At 36.3% G+C, this 20,769-nt stretch overlaps 1 long non-coding RNA gene across 4 annotated transcripts in view; it reads right to left on the minus strand.

The window, feature by feature from the left end:
• The window catches only part of LOC140636825 (uncharacterized), a 492,878-nt gene that overhangs the window by 127,197 nt on the left and 344,912 nt on the right, over positions 1-20,769 (minus strand). For all 4 annotated transcript variants that reach the window (XR_012034060.1, XR_012034058.1, XR_012034057.1 and 1 more), the window contains exon 8: positions 4,216-4,338. This is a non-coding gene — a long non-coding RNA (uncharacterized lncRNA). The remainder of the gene's footprint in view (positions 1-4,215; positions 4,339-20,769) is intronic.

Below are 20,769 nucleotides of genomic sequence, written 5' to 3' on the forward strand. Positions count from 1 at the left end.
CTTCTGCTTGGTGTAAGGACAGTCTCTTCAATAAATGGTGCTGGGAAAATTGGACAGCCACGTGCAAAAGAATGAAACTAGGCCATTCTCTTACACCATACACAAAGATAAACTCAAAATGGATGAAAGATCTAAATGAGAGACAAAATACCATCAAAATCCTAGAGGAGAACACAGGCAACACCCTTTTTGAACTTGGCCACAGCAACTTCTTGCAAGATACATCCATGAAGGCAAGGGAAACAAAAGCAAAAATGAACTATTGGAACTTAATGAAGATAAAAGCTCCTGCACAGCAAAAGAAACAGTCAACAAAACTAAAAGACAACCTACAGAATGGGAGAAGATATTTGCAAATGACGTATCAGATAAAGGGCTAGTTTCCAAGATCTATAAAGAACTTCTGAAACTCAACAGCAAAGAAACAAACAATCCAATCATGAAATGGTCAAAAGACATGAAGAGAAATCTCACAGAGGAAGACATAGACACGGCCAACAAGTACATGAGAAAATGCTCCGCATCACTGGCCATCAGGAACTACAAATCAAAACCACAATGAGATACCACCTCACAGCAGTGAGAATGGGGAAAATTAACAATACAGGCAACAACAAATGTTGGAGAGGATGTGGAGAAAGGGGAACCTCTTGCACTGTTGGGGGGAATGTGAACTGGTGCAGCCACTCTGGAAAATTGTGTGGAGGGTCCTCAAAGAGTTAAAAATAGACCTGCCCTAGGACCCAGGAATTGCACTGCAGGGAATTTACCCCAAAGATACAGATGCAGTGAAACGCTGGGACACCTGCACCCCGATGTTCACAGCAGTAATGTCCACAATAGCCAACTGTGGAAGGAGCCTCGGTGTCCATCAAAAGATGAATGGATAAAGAAGTGGTGGTCCATATATAAAATGGGATATTACTCAGCCATTAGAAATGACAAATACTCACCATTTGCTTCAACGTGGATGGAACTGGAGGGTATTATGCTGAGTGAAGTAAGTCAACCGGAGAAGGACAAACATTATATGGTTTCGTTCATTCGGGGAATATAAAAAATAGTGAAAGGGATTATCGGGGAAAGGAGAGAAAATGAGTGGGAAATACCAGAAAAGGAGACAGAACATGAGAAACTCCTAACTCTGGGAAACGAACAAGGGGTAGTGGAAAGGGAGGTGGGCAGGGTGTGGGGTGACTGGGGGACGGGCACTGATGGGGGCACTTGACGGGATGAGCACTGGGTGTTATACTATATATTGGCAAATCGAACTCCAATAAAAAATATACAAAAAAAGAAGTGGAGAATCATGGTTGGTGCATTCAAGGTTTCAACACAATATTGGAAAGGAAACACTTACAAAACAGGTTTATGAGAAAAGAATATGGGTTTAATTTTGCTATTATAATAATTTCCTATGCAAAGCATTGCCATAAAACTGATTTCTTGTTATATATCTTTCCAAAAGTAGTTGTGTTAAGAAGGAATGGTCACACCAAGGAAAAAATATTATTTCTAATCGCAAATTAGAAATGGCATTTGGTAATTAGAGAGGCTTATCTGTTTCTTGTGATGAATATCAGAGTTATGTATACAAAACTTACATTTTCCTATAACTTATTTCTTCTAGAAAGCAAATAAATTAATGTGTGGTTATAAATTATTTCCTTCAAAACCAGCAAAAGCCTGACTTCCAGGGTCCTTTACCTCCAAGCATGCACTAATAATATATTTTAAACAGCATTATAGGCTATATGACAAGTCAATAATTGTGTGTGTATGTGTGTGTGTGTGTAGTGAGGAATGCAGAGCATTATGAGAACTTTCTATTTTCCACTCAATTTTACTATAAACCTAAAACTGCCTTAAAAATAAAGTTTATTCATTTGAAAAAAGCATACACATAAATATGTTTCACAAAATTACAGGTCATTCTGAAAAGTATCCCAAAAGCTATATTCATAGTGGTAGAAATTCTATTCACAAACCTTATATTCCCAAACTTTCTGGTTTACCTGTCTTCTTTAGGTACTTTTCTCTTCCTTTCTCAGTTATCTCACACTAATACAATAAATCTTTTTAAAAACTTAATTCCCTTAGCTTATATTATGTCTGAACTCTCCTAGAGATGGGTCTCAACCTACCTCTGTGAAAGCATGAAGCACACGTATTTTATCCTTCCAGGAATATTTCATTCCTTGTTTCACTTTTTCAGAGAAGCCAGTGACTAACCATTCACCCATCTGTTAGCTTAATAGAATATTTCAGTCAATGAGGCTGGTGTCTGGAGCCAGGCAGGCCTGGTGGCACTGGGCTTTAGCCAAATATCTCAAACCATTTTTCTAAATGCTTTAGGTCCGGCAAAATACAAAGCTGGTTTTACCAAGTACTTTTTTCTCTTTAATTTCTTAATTTGTGCACATTGTGAGGAAAATGTAATCCATCTGTTTCATTGGCACTTAATTCGACAAACTACTGTTTTGTAAGAGTATTTGATGTCCAAGAAGCCTAGGAGAGTATTTATGAGTGTTTGAAAACCTCCACAACCCATCAGAACCCTTGGGAAGTGGGGTTCTCCAAAAGCAAATGGATCTCAGAATTTAGAAGGCACTGGTTTAGTAAAAAATACTGTGCTCTTAATATTCTTCATCTTAGAAAAGTTTTGTCTAGTACCAGCAGAAGAATTAATTAAAAATACAGTCTAGTGGATTTAATTATTAGGCTTTTGTTCTCAGTTTCTTGGCTTCTTCTAATTCTTTCTAATCCCCACTATTCCTAAGTGGTGTGATGTGTGGGTCCCAGCCCACATAATTTCTTTTTTCCATGCTCTGAGCATCAAAATATTATGTTTTTCTACAAAGGCTCTGATTACCTCTAAGTGATTCCGTTTCTCAGGGGTCTGGCTGTCTGTGCACTTGAGGAGGTTTGCATTGTATAGGCTGGCATCAAGCATAGTCCACATCGCTAGCTCTGCAGTATCTCGATGTGTGTTATTTTTGAGAAGCCTTCATGGACTCATAAATTGTAGCAGTGCTGGGTTAAGGGAAGCTAAATAGATTTCCTTTACCTCAGGATTTGGGTGCCTTTACTATTTTAGTAAATATTGTGCATCCCCTAGAGAGGACAGCATATGGGGCTTTGCAGTAATGTGTTCTTCCACAGAGCTCACTGTTCAGAGCATCTGGGTGGACTAAGAGATCTGGGAAAAAGCTTGGGAAAGTCTGACCCACATCTCTTCTCTTGGCATTTATTTCATTACTTTCCTGGTGTCTGTTGTCTAAAGACAAACCACAAATTGTCTTCTTTTTAAATTTAATTTTCTTTTCATTAGAAAAGAAAGGAGAAGCCTTCCATCATCAGTAGGCAGTCTGAAGTATCAAAGAATATTTTGCAACAATTTGAATGGAAATCCCCATTTATTGAACTGTTGCTTGATAGTATGGCAGTTTGGCTTTAAAAGAGCTAGTTTCTTGGATTAATTTCTACCAAACTGCATTACTATATACACTTTATCTTTTTTTAAAAAAAGAAAAGAATCCTATGAGAATTGGCACATGTTTACTAAGTTAGGAAAAGAAGAAGTAGAAAGAAATTTTTTAAATAGCTTTAAAATAAAAAGGAAATAGTGTTGGAAGTCTTTTCTATAATAATTTGTTCTATCTATCTATCTATCTATCTATCATCTATCTATCTATCATCTATCTATGTATCAATCATCTACTATCTATTGTCTGTCTACCCATCATCTCTATGCATACATGAAGGATATAAGAATTTGGAATTATTTGTTTTTTCCTTATTAAAACAGTCACTCTGAGATTAACCTTTCTCAAGTGACTGTATAGTATTTGTCTCAATCCCATGCCTCAGTTAGCTACCTGGTTAAGGAACGAACTTGGGAGATGAGTGGGTGGAGAAACTGCTTGTCTCAAAACACCCATGAGAAGAGTCACGTCCTTTGTCAGAGCATATAAATCTTTCAATTCACGGATGCCTTGGGAGATGTGTGTGTGTAGGAAAGAGAAGGAGGTCATGAGTTCATGACACAGAAAAGGAAAGAAATAACCTGCACCCTTTTCTCTGATGAGACATTTCTATCCCAGGAATGAGACATTTTCCCTTAAGCAACTTCTTTTTGCTCTACCTCTAATTCCAATCTCCATTTCAGGGCATAAGATATCACCAGAACACACAGTCACTGATTATTGAAATCACCTGGGTTAGCTGTGAGTCTTGCCCCCTTCTCTGCCATTGTCTTCCAGACCCCAGTTGATTCTCAAATGGTCATCATGCTCTCTTCCACTACCTTCACTCTGCAAGTAGGCCTCAGTGTGGTTTCTACCAACAAAAGAAGAAAATCACAAAAGATTCATGACTTCCTCTCTGTTTACACAAAACGTTTTATGCATATACATGCCACTATCAATGCATATATCTATTCATAAACCATTCATCTGACTCTTCATTCATGGATATATTGATTCATGTATGTATTCATCCACTTAACAAACATTTATTCAACACCTACTACATAGATGTTAAGGGTGTTTCCAAAGTTTCTCACTTCGTAACCAAGTAAAAGTCATCCCAGATTATCTGCAAAAGACTTCCAGATGAAATGTAAATACAGAGGAGGATAAATATTAAAGGCCAATAGCAACATTAATTGCAGGCTTAGTTACTTTTAGCTTACACATAATGATTTTTTTTCTTGGACTTACCCAAGATCCACATAATTCTAAGGACATAATATTAACATTACGTCCAGAATCACAGAGAATGACATTTTGCTTAAATATAATATTCCAAATAGCAAACTGAGTCAATAGTCTACATTTTCTCTATATTTCCGCTTCTGATTTTATTATGCTTTTGTTTTAGCTAAGTTAAAGTTAAGTGAAATATCATTGTGGAATGAAAATATCTTAGAGATAGAAAAGTGTGGTTTATAAGACATGAATAGAATTAAATGCTATATTGATGTTTACTTCCAGGATTTCTGTGTTAGGTAAAATTTAAATCGCTAGTGTGGAGGAAAGAAAGTATTTCTCTGAAGAAGTTTTCAATACATTTAAAATGTTCCTAGCTCTCTTAGATATTTGTAATTCTTTTTTTCAACAAAGCCCTCCTTTCTCTGCTTTGTTTATATCTGTTTTCCCAGAAGAGTTGTCTACGTTCAACGTCTTCAATAAGTTTCCTTCCTTTTCCTATTACATGAATGCTAATTTGGCTCCTCCTCAGTCATTATTCCTATTTGCCTACAATGAAAATATAGGGAGTAACCTTTGACTCTCTTCTACTTCTTATATGCCACATCCAATCCATCAGCAAATCATGTCAATTTTTCCTTCAAATGTTATTCAGGGTCCAACTGATTGACTCCCCACTTCCATCGATAAGTCCCTGTACTAAGGGGTTCAGCTGTCAAAGAAGCTGTTCAGAACTCAAAATGAAAATCCGTATACTTATAGTGTGTATTGTTGGAAAAGAATGTGATAAAACAACAGCCTTAGCATAAGGATGCATTCTAGCCAAGGGCTGTCTCACAGCTGAGCTCAGGCTCCAATTGTGCTCCTTCTGCAGGGTTCTATTGTTTTCTCTCAAAGATCAGGGACCACAGATGTGTGTGTTGCATGGAACACACTGAAACCAGAGAGCCCAAAATGGATTTTTGACTGGTACTTTTTATATCTTGCTGCTTATGCAGGAGGGAGGGAGAAAATCTCAAGCAGACTCTCCACTGAGTGGCGGAGTCCCAATGCAGGGCTCAATTTCATGACCCGGTGATCATGATCTGAGCAGAAAATAAAGTTGATCACTTAACCAACTGAGCCACCCAGGGGCCCTGGAAATGCTGAATTTTAAGAAGTGTGTTGGGGCGGGGTGTCGGGGTGCCTGGGTGATTCAGTTGGTTAAGCATCTGCCTTCAGCTCAGGTCATGATCCGAGTTTTGAGATCAAGCCTCACATCAGGCTCTCTACTCAGTGGGGAGCCTGCTTCTCCCTCTCCTGCTGCTTGCTACCTCTTCCACCTGCTTGTGCTCTCTCCATTATATCAAATAAATAAAAAAAAATCTTTTTAAAAAGTGAATGTATAATATCTGCCTGGAGCAGAATTAAGGAAAATGTCTTACAAATTCAGAAAAGATCATTGCTTTTAAATTTATAAATGTGAGTAAGGCATTGAAAAATAAGGGTAATTTGTTGTTGTTGTTAAACTATAAATCAAGGCACTGTGAGATAAATCAAGATCACCGCTCAAATTTCTAGATGTGAAGAGGCCTCCAGAATTCAGACACGGCTTCCCACTGAAGTGGTAATAGATTGCATAAAGAATATACACTGAATCTGAGCTCTGGAGCCACACATCCAACTGCCCATGTTTCTCTCTCCCATGCTCCTCAAACTCATCGTGTCAAAAGCTTCATCTCCCCTAGACAAATCTGTGCTAATTTGTGACCCTGTGCTAATCTCAATCTCAGTAAATGGTATCAGCATCATTTACCTGAAACAAAACAAAACCCCAAATCCTAGGAGATTTGTTTAACTCTTCTCTTCCTCAGCCTCAGAAACCAACCAAACATCAGTTTTATCCAGTAAATATTTGTAGATCCATCTACTCCTTTCCATTACCACTAACACTGCTCTAGTTAATGCCAATGTTATTTTTTTACCTGGATTCTGACCAATATCTCCTAACTGATCACCCACGTCTTTTCCACCAACCTCTATGTTCTCCATGTTTCAGCCAAAGTGAACTTACAAAAATGTGATTTGATTATGTTGCTCTTTTACTTCAATAATTTCTCATTATTCCCAACATAAAGTTCAAACTTCTTTACATTAAAAGGCCATCAGTGACCTGGCACTTGTCTAGTCTCCTGGCCTCAAATCCTCTACTCTCTCCCTTGTAAGCTAGGATACCAGGCTGAATTGCTTTTAAAATCTACAGTGTGCCAGGGTGAATTCTTCTGTTTTTTTTTTCCCATATAAATTCCTCAGGGAAGTTAACCTTGACACCCGTATTGTATAACCTCCTACCAAACATACACCCAGTTCTACATTGTGAAGTCAGACACTCGCACTTTGCATTTCCACAGCCCTCTGTAACTCTTCTATCCAAGTACCTATAACACTTTCCTGTAGTCATTTCAGCGCATAGGTATTTGAGGCCAGAAACTCTGCTTTTAACTCTTATAATGTCTACAGCAGTGTAGACATACATTGTACAAAAATGTTTGCTTTAATTATAAATAAATTCACAATTACAGCAAAACAACTACAACTACCACAATAAAACCCCAAAACTTGAGCTCCTTTTGAAAAATTCATAGATTATTCTGTACAGGGGCCCATGTTTTCTATGATCTCTGCTATCTATTCTTCTCCAACAAAAATTGTTTCCTTCATTAGGATATCTATTTGGTCACTGCAGGAATTCATATTTGTGATTATAGCTTCTAAATTCCTTGGGACTAAGGATCATGCCTATCTTACTTACCTCCAGATTTCCAATATCAAGCAAAGTTTCCAGGCAAAATACAGGCATTGGATAAATATTTATTGAATAAATGAGTGAACTGAATAGAGACATTAGAGAAAGTACATTCAGACAGGGAAAACTATGTAAATTAAGCAATTTCCAAGAGATTTTAATAAGAGTATTATAATTATGTTTGGAATTTTTCTTGAAATCATGGGCCTCAGAAGTTCCTCTAATTATGTGATTTTTCTGGCCTTAAGTATTACTTGCTGGGAGTAAGTAATGACAATTCTTAGCTATATCCTTTGTGCACTCTTAAATTAAGATTTGGGTATCATTACTGATTTTCATCTTTTCTCTATTACTATGTAAGAAACTCATTGTTCAACCCAGGAGTATATGGTATGTGAGTGTAATGTGTCAGCACATTAAACAAAACCTGGAAACCTTTTTAATCAATGCCATGAAGGTGGTTAGTACTGGTGTTGTGGCAAAGACTCTAAGAACTTGTTACAAAGGTTAATGATGATGTGATTTCTATTTACTGGAGAAATAGCAGGGTCTGGAGCCCTTTGTAGAAACTTGGTCTCTTTTTCCCTTCAGCATAGATTTTCTCTGCCCAGAAGAAATCAATTAATCTTTTTATGCCCAAGTTTATGCCTCTATAAACTGCAGAGAGCTCTCGCTACCTACGCTCAGAAGAATGTTCTGTTAAATAATGAAGTCATGTCTGAAAAGCACTATATAAAAACAAAGTATTATAATGTTTTTTTTTTATCAAAATTAGCTTGTTTTCCAGTTTCTAACTAGTCTGTAATAACTGCAAGACAGTCCAATATTTTCTTGACCCCTTTTACTGGGTTACTCAAGTAGCTCCTAGGAATGCTAATGTGCATACATAATACTACATATATTGTAAACTAGTTCATGCATAAACCATTAGTTTTTAAGTACAGCACAAAGTATTTCTGTTGAAAAGAAAATGAGAGGAATATGCTTCACCTTCAATATTTTCCAAGCTAAGCAATGTGACTCGCCCCTTTAACATGTTTAGATTCACTTTCTGTAGTAAATATTCAAAAGTCACTTATTGGGGAAGAACAAAAGTGTGATACTACTTTCTCTGAGCCAATAAAGGAACCTCTGAACTTTCAAGCAATAGAAATTTCATAAGAGAGCATTGGCACTGGGGAAGCACTTGCATATTGATGCAGCAAAGCTTAACTAAACAACCAATTGCTTAAAATAGTACCAATCTGACCTTCTCTTTTCACTGCAAGATACAATACTGTTTATTACGTGCTTTCAGGTTGCAGTAAAGAACGTTTCTCCACATTATGCAGTTATTCACTACCTTTGTTCAGTCTTCAATTATATTTAGAGTTTCGGATATTGCAGAAAATGTCTTTATGGGTTTTGTACTTTACAAAATTCAATTAAATTCTAATTTTCATGAAGCAAACTCACTCTTCATTCTAGATAGTACAACAGAAAGTTGTCAGAGCTTTAGCCATATTGAGCCTCTATCAAAATATATCCAGGGGCACCTGGGTGGCTCAGGTTCAGCTTTCAACTCTTGGTTTGGCTCAGGTCATGATCTCAAAGTCCTGGGATCAAGCCCCTTGTTGGGCTTTGGGTGGATCTGTTTGTCCCTCTCCCTCCCTGCCTGCTCCTTCCCCTCACCCCTGATCATTCTTTCTCTCAAAAATAACAAATAAAATTCTTTTAAAAACAACAACAACAAAGAACAAAAAAAAAAAATGTGTCCAGAGAGGGAAAGGCATACAATAAATGTCTGAAGTTAATAAAAAATGTTTTATTAAGATATATTTCATTATGATTATTTTCTTGAACTTTTTTCATTGACTCCTTATCAAATGGTCATTTACATATTGCTTTCCTGAATCAAATTTATCATTTAAAACATATATTTGCCAAAAGACGTTTTCCCTCCTCTTTAAAAATAGAAAAGGGATATTCTTTCAGTTCTTCATGAAAAAGATTTTTTTTTTTTGGCAACTCTCCTCTCTTCAATGAACTGTGAAGATATCTGAAGTCTGAGGAAGGGTTCTTACCCCTCAGAATACCAATCCCATGTAATGATAGTCTAACTGGTCTTGGTGACAAAGACCTGGAAAAGGGAAGATAAGCAAAGGGGGTCTTGGTTTAAGACTAATAGGAATGAAGATTTAAGTGCTAACTTGTGTTGTAGGACAGTTAAGGAAGACTTTCAACATGGTGGTGAAGGGGAGTACAATGGAGAGCTTCTACATGATAGCAAAAGCCTCCACCTTTATTTTGGAAGGAAGGGAGGACTAAGCATGTTTATCTTGAATTTGCCTGTATAATTCAATCATTCCCTGGCATGAGCTCCCCCCCTACTTACCAGAAGCCTCCTCACACCCAGGAACATATGTTTTCAATTGCAAAGTGCTTGCAAGAAGACCACCTGCCAGCAAAGGGAATGTTTTCCCTCTCCCAGTGGGGGTCTTGCAGACAGGTTTTAATGTAGTTAAACAGGAACAGAGCAAGAAGCCTGCAAGAATGATCTTACAGGCTACTCTGCTTATTGAGATTTTCTTTTAAATAGAGAAGGGAACTGTGTAAGATATTAAAATGATCTTTTTTATTCTCTTTATCAGCCCTCCATCAGAACTCTGAGTCTTTTCTTCCCTATACACCTCTCTATATTTCTTTATTCAGCCACGTTTTGTGATATGACCCAATAGCTTTAACTAAATGAATACAATCCTTTAAAAGTTTCTATTTTTCAGTGCCATTACTCTAAAGCAAATACAAAAATCTGACTATGAGTGTAGATGAAAACAAATATTGTTTACACTCTGCCTATTATACTTCGGAAGTGCAGAGAAAATATGGGGGCTGTTGAGGAACTAATTGCTGAAACATTTAAGTACTAAAGTTAATACTTGAGCATCAAATGGCAACATTTTGTGCAGAAAGTAAAGTTGTTCGGGGGAGCTAGGGTAGAGGGGAATAAAGGAGAGAAGAAATCAAATATCCTCAAAAGAGTTTAGGAATGGGGTTGTTCCTTACTTATCCTCCTGGTTTTCTTTTCACACATACTCAGTCATTCTATGAAGTGTAAACAGATGCTGGGAATTGGAGTTCTGGGGTTCAGTAAATGTTTTTTTCTTCTAAAAAAACAGGATAAGGAAATTTCAGCTGCCATATTGGGGAGAGACTAGGCTGTGGACAAAGGGGTCACTACATATTTTATTTCATAAAATCATTCTCACAATCAAATGCGTAGAGGAAGTGCTTCCTCCTCTGATGTTCCTGGAGTCCTCTTCATCCCCCACCCTATGAGAGGACTTTATATTAATCTCACAAATCCAGAGAATGCAAGTAAAATAACCCCATCAACTGTGATAGCCTTGTGTGGGGGTCTGAGTACACTGGGCCTCATCCCAACACTGCAGGCACATTCCACAGGAATGAAAATGATCTGAGACACCCAGCCGCAGTTGACAAAATCTAGGAGGCAGGTGACAAAGTGATGACATGGTCAATGATGACAGCCAAAAAGCAGTTCCAAGTTAATATCACATACAGAGACTTGCACCAGCTTCATTCTGTATCACATTGTTATGTGATAGACACAAACTGCAGTGAGGGGAAGAAAAAAAAAAAAAAACTCATTCCACAGACCTTCACTGTTGTGTAATCAGATTACAATGCAAAGGTTTGCTACCCATGGGAGGTCTTTGAGCAATTCACCACCCAGGAACCCAAAGCAAACTAGATGAACTTTGCTTAAAACAATAAGCTGAAGGTTCTGTATTATATTACCTCACCAGGCAGAAGTGAGGAGAAGAAACTGGAATATAAGAAGGAAATAGGTAAACCTCCTAGGGTTACTTTCTCATGACACGTTTCTCTTGAGAATTCATAGGTCAGCACTGTTTTATAATAACCTGCTTTTAAAATTACATGACAGAAGCATGTGTAATTTGTGTTTTCTGACCCGAGAGCAATCTCTCAGTAAAACAGCGTGGCTAAGTGCCTGCCAAGGCAACCCCTAGTCTGTAATCCTCTAGGAAGTAAGGGTGGAGAGTATTCCCGAAGTATCCATTGCTTTCTCTCGTTTATTACGGGGAAAATCTATTGCTTAACGTGAATTTTTGTTCTTTGTCTCAGAAGCCCCACTGTCTGTGCAAATCATGACGTTTGTACCTTCTTGCTCTACAAGGAGGGAAATATAATTTTTTTCCTTTAGCCAAAGAAAATTAGAATTTATGGGATTTATTTTCGTGGCCCAGAGCCACACACCTCACACCTCACCAAATACTCTTCTGTAGCATGTCTCCATAATTAGAATGAAAGAAAAAGTAGTGTTTGAAGATAAAATCTATTATCTTGTTCAGAATACTCACACTGTGGCAGAAATGGATTGCCAAGTTTTAGAACAAGGTAGAGTTCTGAAAAAAATCCTTTTTTTCCTCCTCATCATGACTGTATTGACCTTGAATTCAACCAATTTGACCTTCGGCCTGTCACCTAGCCTTCCTGTTCCTGCCTCTCCCTTCTAATCTCCGTCCTTCCTTCCTTCCTTCCCTTGACAAACATGTATTGATGACCACTTACTTACTCTGTGCCAGGCAGTTGTGCTAGGCTCCAAAGGTGAGAGAAAAGGAATCCAAAATGTAGGAAAAGTTTTCTCTTTTACATTTCACTTTATACACTCCTAAAATATTTGAAGTTTCTCCCAACAAGCTTGTATCACTTTTTTTAAGATATTCTAAAAGAATCTTTTTAAAAAATAATCATGCTATCCTAATACAGCTTGATAATTTTTTTTTCTGTAAAGGATAAATAGTAAATATTTTAGGCTCTGTGGGCCATATGGTCTCTGATGGAGCTACTCAATTTTGCCAACCACAGTGTGAAAGCAGCCATAGATAATACCTAAATAAATAGGTGTGGCTATGTTCCAATAAAACTTTATTTACAAAAACAGGTGATAGTTCAGATTTGGCTCATGCTATTGTTTGCTGACCCCTGATCTAAAAGATTGAAACAAGGCCCTATATTCCAGGGAAACATAATCCAGCAATTTTTTTCCCCAGTAGCATCATGCATGAGACATAGCATGCATTGAATTAAATATCGGAGCACACTGGTTTTAAGGAAATTATTAACCACCTCTGACCCTCAGTCCTCTTATTTATAAATTCTTATGGAACCCGAATTAGATATTCTTTATTGCTTTTCCAATTCTGAATTTTGCTTATGTCTTATCACATACCAACTTCTATCATGCCACCAAACTTGTGTAGAATAGAAGTTGCTTGCTAAAATTTCTCTGAGCAATATATGTAGAGAACAGGTAGTTGGTGCCATTGATATGATCTGAAGTGTGGGAGCTGTTGATCTGAGAAAGTCAATTATGAGTCCTCCTAAACAAATAGAATAAGTCACATTTCATTTATGAAGCATTTTTATATACATTCTCACAAATAATCCTCAATACAACTACATTGGATGGCAAGAATAGATACTTCCTTCATCTTTCAAATAAGAAAAGAGAGGATTAGAGAAATTAAATTACTTGCCCAGTGTCCTCCATCTACTGCCTAGATGAGCAAAACATTAATGCCACCCACATTCTAATTCAGAGCTCTTCAAACCATGCAAGTCTTCTTCCAAAATACACACTTTGAATCACATTAAAAAATTGCAAATGAATGTAAAGTGATGGACTGACAGTACAAAAATGACTACTGAATTGCACCAATAAAGGTAGATGTTTTGTAATAGAGTTCTATGAAGTAGGAAAACAAAACACAACCACAGAAACAATATATGCCGAAGAACCCACCTATACTCTGATAGCCCACACCAGAATACAAGTCTCACACACAAGCATGAGGCATGCAGTTCATGTAGAATTTTACTGTCTAGCCCATAATTACAAAGAAATTTCATTTTTATTTTCCAGGAGAATGTTTAATAATAAAACTACTAATATCTTTCTGATTAAACATCTTCAAAATAAAAATACATTTACAAATTGCACATTTTAAAAGTTTTTTTTTTCTTATTAAACTTGAAGCTTTGGTTATTCCAGATGACAACAAAAATATCACATATTTCCAAAAAATTGTATTTTTAATGATTTAGTTTTCACTTTTTTCTTCATGTTTTTAACACTCCATCTGGTTTTATGTATTCAATGTCCTTTTCCTTTTTGCCAAGCTAAAAAAAAAAAAAAATGCACATGCACCACTCTGCATCTTCAAAGCATTTTACAAACACTACCAAATTGGAATTCTTTAGTGGTTTAAAATTAGCTCCTTCTTATTTTTCTCATGAGCCTCTAACATGCCTCAGTAAATGGTTTTTCTTCTGTTGTTTCAAAAAAAATTTGTTTCCATATTTAAGTAAATATTATTTGTATGTCACTCAGCATGTATTAGAACATTTATATAGTCCAGGCTTTTAAAGAAAAAAATTAAGAAATGGCAAATTCTTGCTTTTATTTTTCCTGTGAAGTTTTACATGGGTTTACCACATTCTATGTGTCAAGCATTTGTGTGGCTGCAGTGTATTTTAACAAAGAAAAGGAAGTGAGTCTCTACATTTCAGGAACTCATGATTGTTGGGGAAACAGGTACATGAGTACCTCATTTCACTAAAGACAGACAGATGAATTCTAGCTAACAATGAGGGCATGGAACACTAATACTACATCCTTATTGTGTGCAAGGCATTTTCTAAAAGCTCTTCAACACAATGAACTCCGTTAATGTTAATATACTACAGGAAACAACAAAGTACTATGGATTTATGATAGGGGGAATAAAAATTAATTTCAACTGCTTATTAATTTTTTGGCCAAGTTTGCGAGCATTTCAAATGCTTCTCAAATAATTCTTTCTCTCATTGCCTCACACATTATCAGCTACTTTTATGCCATATTCCCCCACACACACACCTTTCAAATGTATAGTTTGTAAAACCCCTGCTATGGGCTGAAAAGTGCCCCCCATCACCAAATATTCATATGGAAATCCTAACCTCCAGTGCCTGAGAATGTGATTCTATTTAGAGATAGGGTTTTTCAAGAAGTAATTAACTTAATCTGAGATCATTAGGATGGGCCCTAATCCAACATGAGAGGTGTCCTTATAAGAAGAGAATCTCTGGACACAGATGAGTACAGAGGAAGGACCACAGGAAGAAGATTGCTACTTAAAAGCCAAAAAAAGATTTCAGAAGAAACTAGCCCTGCTGATCTAGGTCTTGTAGCGTTCAGAACCATGAGAAAAAAACATTCCTATTGTTTAAGTCACCCAGTCTGTGGTACTTTGTTATGGCAACCTGGGCAGATTAATCCACCCTAAATTGTACGTGCTTCCTACAAGACTTTTCATCATATATACTTCTATTTTATTTATTTCTTATATTTTAAAAATAATCCTTTGTAAGAAAAGGACATAATATTTAAAAATAAAAATTGAAAGGGGAAAATCGACCCCATAATGGTATTACCAGGCTACTAGCACATTAGGTAACTTTAACCCACTCACATGGAAAGGGCCCTTGTACATTCCCAGCCCTGATGGTAGAAACAAAAAGCTTATTTTTCCTTGAAAGAGTTTATTTAAATAACAAATAGATAAAATTCATGTATCATAAGAGAGCATTTATTTAAGAGCTGAGAAAAGAAATCAGATGATCTCTTGTTTATCTCCAACTCTCAGTTCTGAATGCTAGTTCTTAGGATTTTTTAGAGTGTATGCATTTTTCTAAGACATTGATATTAGTTGTAAGAATGGCCTAGCCCAGGAAAATAAATATTTTAAGAAAGGGTGTATAGAATAAAAAATTGTATAAATTATTATTAGAAATATTTTCTTAATTCGGAACAATTACTGAGGTAGGAAGGAGTGATTAAAAGTCACTCTTGTTTTCTTTGGACTCTTGGAGGTCTTCAAATACAATATTCTCATAGTTTATATTCTGAGATTTGGGCCTGAACAGAAAATACAAAATATGTCTGCTTAGAATTCAAACGTTTCAGCAATGACAAATATTATTAATAAATAATATTAAATTACTTTTTTTTTGTTGTTTCAAGCACCGTTTCTCTCTGAACAACTACTGCTTCTCTTGCCTCTTCCTTGGCAGAGGTTCCAATTCCTGCCATCTCTCCTCGAAAACTTGCATGGCACAGAATACTACAGCTCCTAAACATACTCTAGAGGTAACCCTTTGTGTGTTTGTGCATGCACACTCGTGTGTGTCTATGTGTGCCACTGACTTCACTCACCTGGAACATTTTGGCTCCCTTTTTTCTCCTTTTCTATTCTCCAGAGAATATATTTTTAATTATTAATTATAAACCTTTCTTAACTATTAGGGACCACAGAAGTACATACTTTCAAATTTTATTTTTTTAATTAATAATTTAATCTAGATTTACAAATTTACTGCTCTGAAGTTACCTTTTTGTCTTATAATTTTTCAATCTCCTGTGTATTGTCCTTGTTCCTCTTTCCTATCTGACAATTATTTGTACCTTTTTTGTCTTGGTCATATTTACTAAAGTATCATATTTGTCTTTTCAAAATACAGGGGATTTTTTTTGAATTTTTATTCATCAGTTTTTCATTTTGTTTTCTATTTAGTTGGTTTATGCTTTCATTTACATTAATCCCTTTCTTCTATTTTAGTTTATCTTGTTTTGTTTTCCTAGATTCTTGTCTTAAAAGCATAGATCATTTATTTTTAATTGCCTCTCTTTTTTTAAAGATCTTATTTATTTATTTGAGAGAGAGGGTGAACGCCAGTGCGGGGGAGGGCAGAGGCAGAGGGAGAACCAGATTCCCCATTGAACAGGAGCCCAACATGGGGCTCAATCCCAGGACCCCAGGATCATGACCCAAGCTGAAGGCAGATGCTTAACCTACTGAGCCACTCAGGCGCCCCTTTAATTCTCTTTTTAAATAGATACATTTACGTTCATACAGTTTCTTCTCAGTTTTGCTCCACATTCCCCTAGTTTTGTTATATAACACTTTTCCTTTGTTTATTTAGCTCTGAATAGCTTACAAGTTCCATATTGATTTTTGCTTTAGCCTAATAACTATTTGGTTGTGTGTGTGTGTTTGCACACATGTATGTGTTTAATTTCCTCATATATGGAGATTTTTTGAGCAGTGGAATTTCTTGTAATTGTTGATGAATAAGTAAATGTAGCCTGTATAATATCACCTTTATGGAATTTGCTGACATTTTCATTGTGGTCTAGCGCATGATAAATTTTTGTGGCTGTAGTCTGTGTGCTTGAAAATGATATGTAGTTTTGTGCGCATGGTACAGGCTTCTTTGTATAGCTACTCAGTCAGGCTGGTTAAGAGCATTACACAACTCCTCCATACCCTCCTTATTACTGGGTGGTTTCTTGGTTGGTTTCTAAGAGAGGGATGTTCAGCTTCTCACTGTGATTATGAATTTGCCCATTTTACTCCGTAGGGCTAGAGTGTTTGCTTTACATATTCCCCTTTGTGGTACTGCAGCTAACCAACTTGTTGGTCACCCATGGTTCTGTGGCCCCGGTGTCTATTACTGAGATGATGAAGCAGGTTTGCTATTTCTCACATTCAGCTACAGAATTTCTCTTGCACATTTTGCATTCTTCTGCTTTCAGGATTTCTTTACATGTTCCAGTCTTCTGAGAGTTATTTCTTGCTTGTGAGCATTAAGAATGTAAAGAGCAAAAGAGGCAGGAGGAGAAGCTACGTAACGCATTTGCTCATTGCAATCCTTTCAAGATTGTGCTCGAGTTACTCTACAGGGCTTCTGATACCATTTCTCTTCCATTCCCCCAGCTTCCCTCGGATCCTGCCACCCAAGTCCCAACTTTCCAACCCCACCAATCTTGTTTCAGTTTGTCAATGTGGAAAGTTCTTTCCCCCCCAAAAAAGTTCTTTCCTCACATATGACTTCTACACATCAGTGTTCTGTACCTGGAATTGCCATTTTCTCTATAATTTACCGATTAACCATACTTACCCTTCAGAAATCAGGTTAAATGGCATTTACTCAGGTACTTGTTGGATAATGTACTATAAATCAGTTCTACTTTCTTGCAGTACTTATACTTTTTTTTGGTAGTACCCTTCAAAATCATGTATTTTAAAAAATCTGATTATTTACTTGTTTATTCCTTCCTCCCAATTAGTTTCAAACCCTAACTGTACAGGGACTATATCTATCTGTTCCTTACTATATTCCCATGCCAAGATAGGCCTAGCAACATGGTAGCTATCAGAAGAACATTTATTGAATGAATGAGGGCATATTAGCCTCAAATAGTTACACATTTAAAGTTGAGGAAGGATCACAAGTGCTATATACGGTTAAAATTCCACACAGATGTGACACATTCCATCTTAAAGACATGTACCTATTCTGAGAAATTAAGAGAATCATAATAGCTACAAGTAACAGTGCCAAGCATTTTATATTCATTATAGCTAATCTTTATAATAACACTGACATTTCAGAAGAGTAAATTGAAGATTAGGGAAATTAAATAACTTACTCAAGATCAAGTTATCTGTAATAGCAGAGCTGGAATTCAAAACCAGATGTGTTTGTTTCTAAAACTTGTCCTTTCTTTCCACTACAATTCTGTGCACCATTAGATAACATTTGGTAGTCTAAGAAATACTATTAGTTTTGTTTTGAAAGCAATTTATTTTAAGGAAGCTAAAGTGATATTTTCAGGCTTGAACTTGATCCAAAGTAAGACAAATATAAAATGTAATTAATTATCGATTTAGATGCTTTTTTTCAAATTTTAAACAGCTAAATAAACATTCAAAGATATCCCTTCAGACTAGGTCTTTAGATTCTTGGGGCAGGACCTCTCCAACAAATTTTATTGAGTTCAATTTACCAAAGTGAATAGGCATGACCACAGGACTTAATGGGAACATATAAGTACCAGCCTTTATTTCTCCATTAAGGCCATGTGGATGAGCTCTATTTAATACTTTCTTCAGCTTAACCCTGCCATGCATTAAAATAACAACTCAAGTCAATTCGGGCCATGCAGTTATGTCACATAAAGTCAACAAACATCTGGACAATTGATCAAATATCTGGATGGTTGATGACATCTGTGACTAACCTGATGGAACACTTGGACATCCTTAAAACAGCCTGAAAGATAATCTTGGTCTGACTCTCTGACAGGAGTGAGGAAATATATAGCTGTCTTTCAGACCTTTCGTCACCTGCCTAATATTCTAAATGTGTCTCATTAGGAGATGAATAGTGTGAGTGAGTGTGTGTGTGTGTGTGTGTGTAAGCATGTTTTACATTCCTATTATCTCTAGAGGGGGGTTTTGTTTAGTTTCTGTGACTGAATATTAAAACAAAAATGAAGAGAACAAGTTGGAAAGATTTTTATAAAAACAATAAATTCACTCCACCCTTATTACAGCATTACTCCTACTTAGCTAGTTTTCTAAATAGTTTTGCAATAGAAGTAATAAAGAAAAGGTATAAAAATCTAGAACCTAATAAATGATAAACACTCAGAAAGAAAAACCTCAGTAATATTTAAAATGTCAATATAAAATATACCTATATAAGAAAAACATGAGATGATAAACTTATGAAATCAATACATAAAAAGAGAAACTGAGTATAATACCTTTGAAAGAGTGTCACATAAAACTTAGCACCTGAATTACTATAATAACATACACCAAAAATTCATAATATATGAATTAGCAATTGTCTTGAACCTAATTTTCCTCATGTTGATTAAAATAATTTATATTTTGTTTTCCCCCAAATACTGCTTTTGTAAGTTCATTTACCTTTTAAATTTTTATTCACTTTTGAAGATATTTATTCCCTATATAAAAAGGCCATCATATCTTCCCTCTATGAGACAAACATGAAAAGCATTCATTGGGTTTGTTGCAAACAAATATAAATAAGCATAAAATGGCCATTAAAGTCTTGGGTCTGCAGCTATCCTACTTGCCCATTTAAATCACACACGCAAAAGACATGTAATCCATGCATAAAAGATTGCCTATTATTTCTCTTTATTTCTTTTCTGAAAGAAGGAGTTTCTTTCAGAAAAGTTAGTTAATCTGTCTGTGCCTCTGTGTGCCTTACTGACAAATGAAAATAACAGTAACCAAATAAGGTCATTTTGAAAATAAATTAGGTAGGATACACAAAACAATTGTACCTGACACCGAGAAAATGCTCAAAAATCATTAAGAAGGAAATAAACTCACTGGTGTATTTCTAGTATCACTTTTGTAAATGGGGTTCTATGACTACTTAATAAAAGATCCAGTGTACCTAGAGCCAACTTTTTCACAGCAACAAGAATGGAGGAAAAATAGACAAAAGATGACAAGGAAGATGATGCAAGGAAATAAAGTACAGGGAAAACTGTACTGTTTCCTGTAGTGCTAAGAGGTGATAAAGGAAAAGACACTAGTCTTTGTCATAGGCTGCTGAACATTTTACAGACTTGTTCTTCATGTCTGGATAACTTGTTTTTGTCCCCCACATTATATCATGAAACTCAAACATCATTACAAATCAACCTTTTCTCTGGTTTCATCTTCAGTGTTCCCCTCCCATTGCTTCCATTCAGTATTTTTTTTAAAGATTTTATTTATTTATTCATGAGAGACACAGAGAGAGAGAGAGGCAGAGACACATGCAGAGGGAGAAGCAGGCCCCATACAAGGGGCGGGATGTGGGACTCGATCCTGAGACCATGGGATCACGCCCTGGGCCAAAGGCAGACGCTCAACCACAGCCACCCAGGCATCCCTCCCATTCAGTATTTGACAAAATAGGTCGACCTCCATCTTTCTCTATTCCTTTTGCTTAATGACGAGGTATAGGTGTTTTCCTTTATCCCACTCTTCTTTCTCCTTCCGTGATTTTTTTTTCTTTCTTCCACACTCCTTCTTGCACATTTTCCAAGATTTTTTATACTAGATAAATGATATTCTATATGTGAAACACCAAACCTAGTGTCTGATATATGAAAAGCAATCGACAAATATGTTTCCTTTGTTTTCTGATACTCTTCTCTTCTCGATGATATCATCAGGGTTTGTGACGCCAGTAATAGCTTCCAAAAAGATGAGTCTTAAATTTCTGTTTTCTACTGACTTTTCTCCTTGGATTCATTCCTTTGTTCCTACCTGCCTCCTAGATGAGCAGCTGTTAAGCTCAGTACATCCTGTCCCTTCTCTTGTCCATATACCA

The sequence above is a fragment of the Canis lupus genome, chromosome 1 (assembly GCF_048164855.1).
Source record: "Canis lupus baileyi chromosome 1, mCanLup2.hap1, whole genome shotgun sequence".
In the NCBI taxonomy this organism is placed as follows: Eukaryota; Metazoa; Chordata; class Mammalia; order Carnivora; family Canidae; genus Canis; species Canis lupus.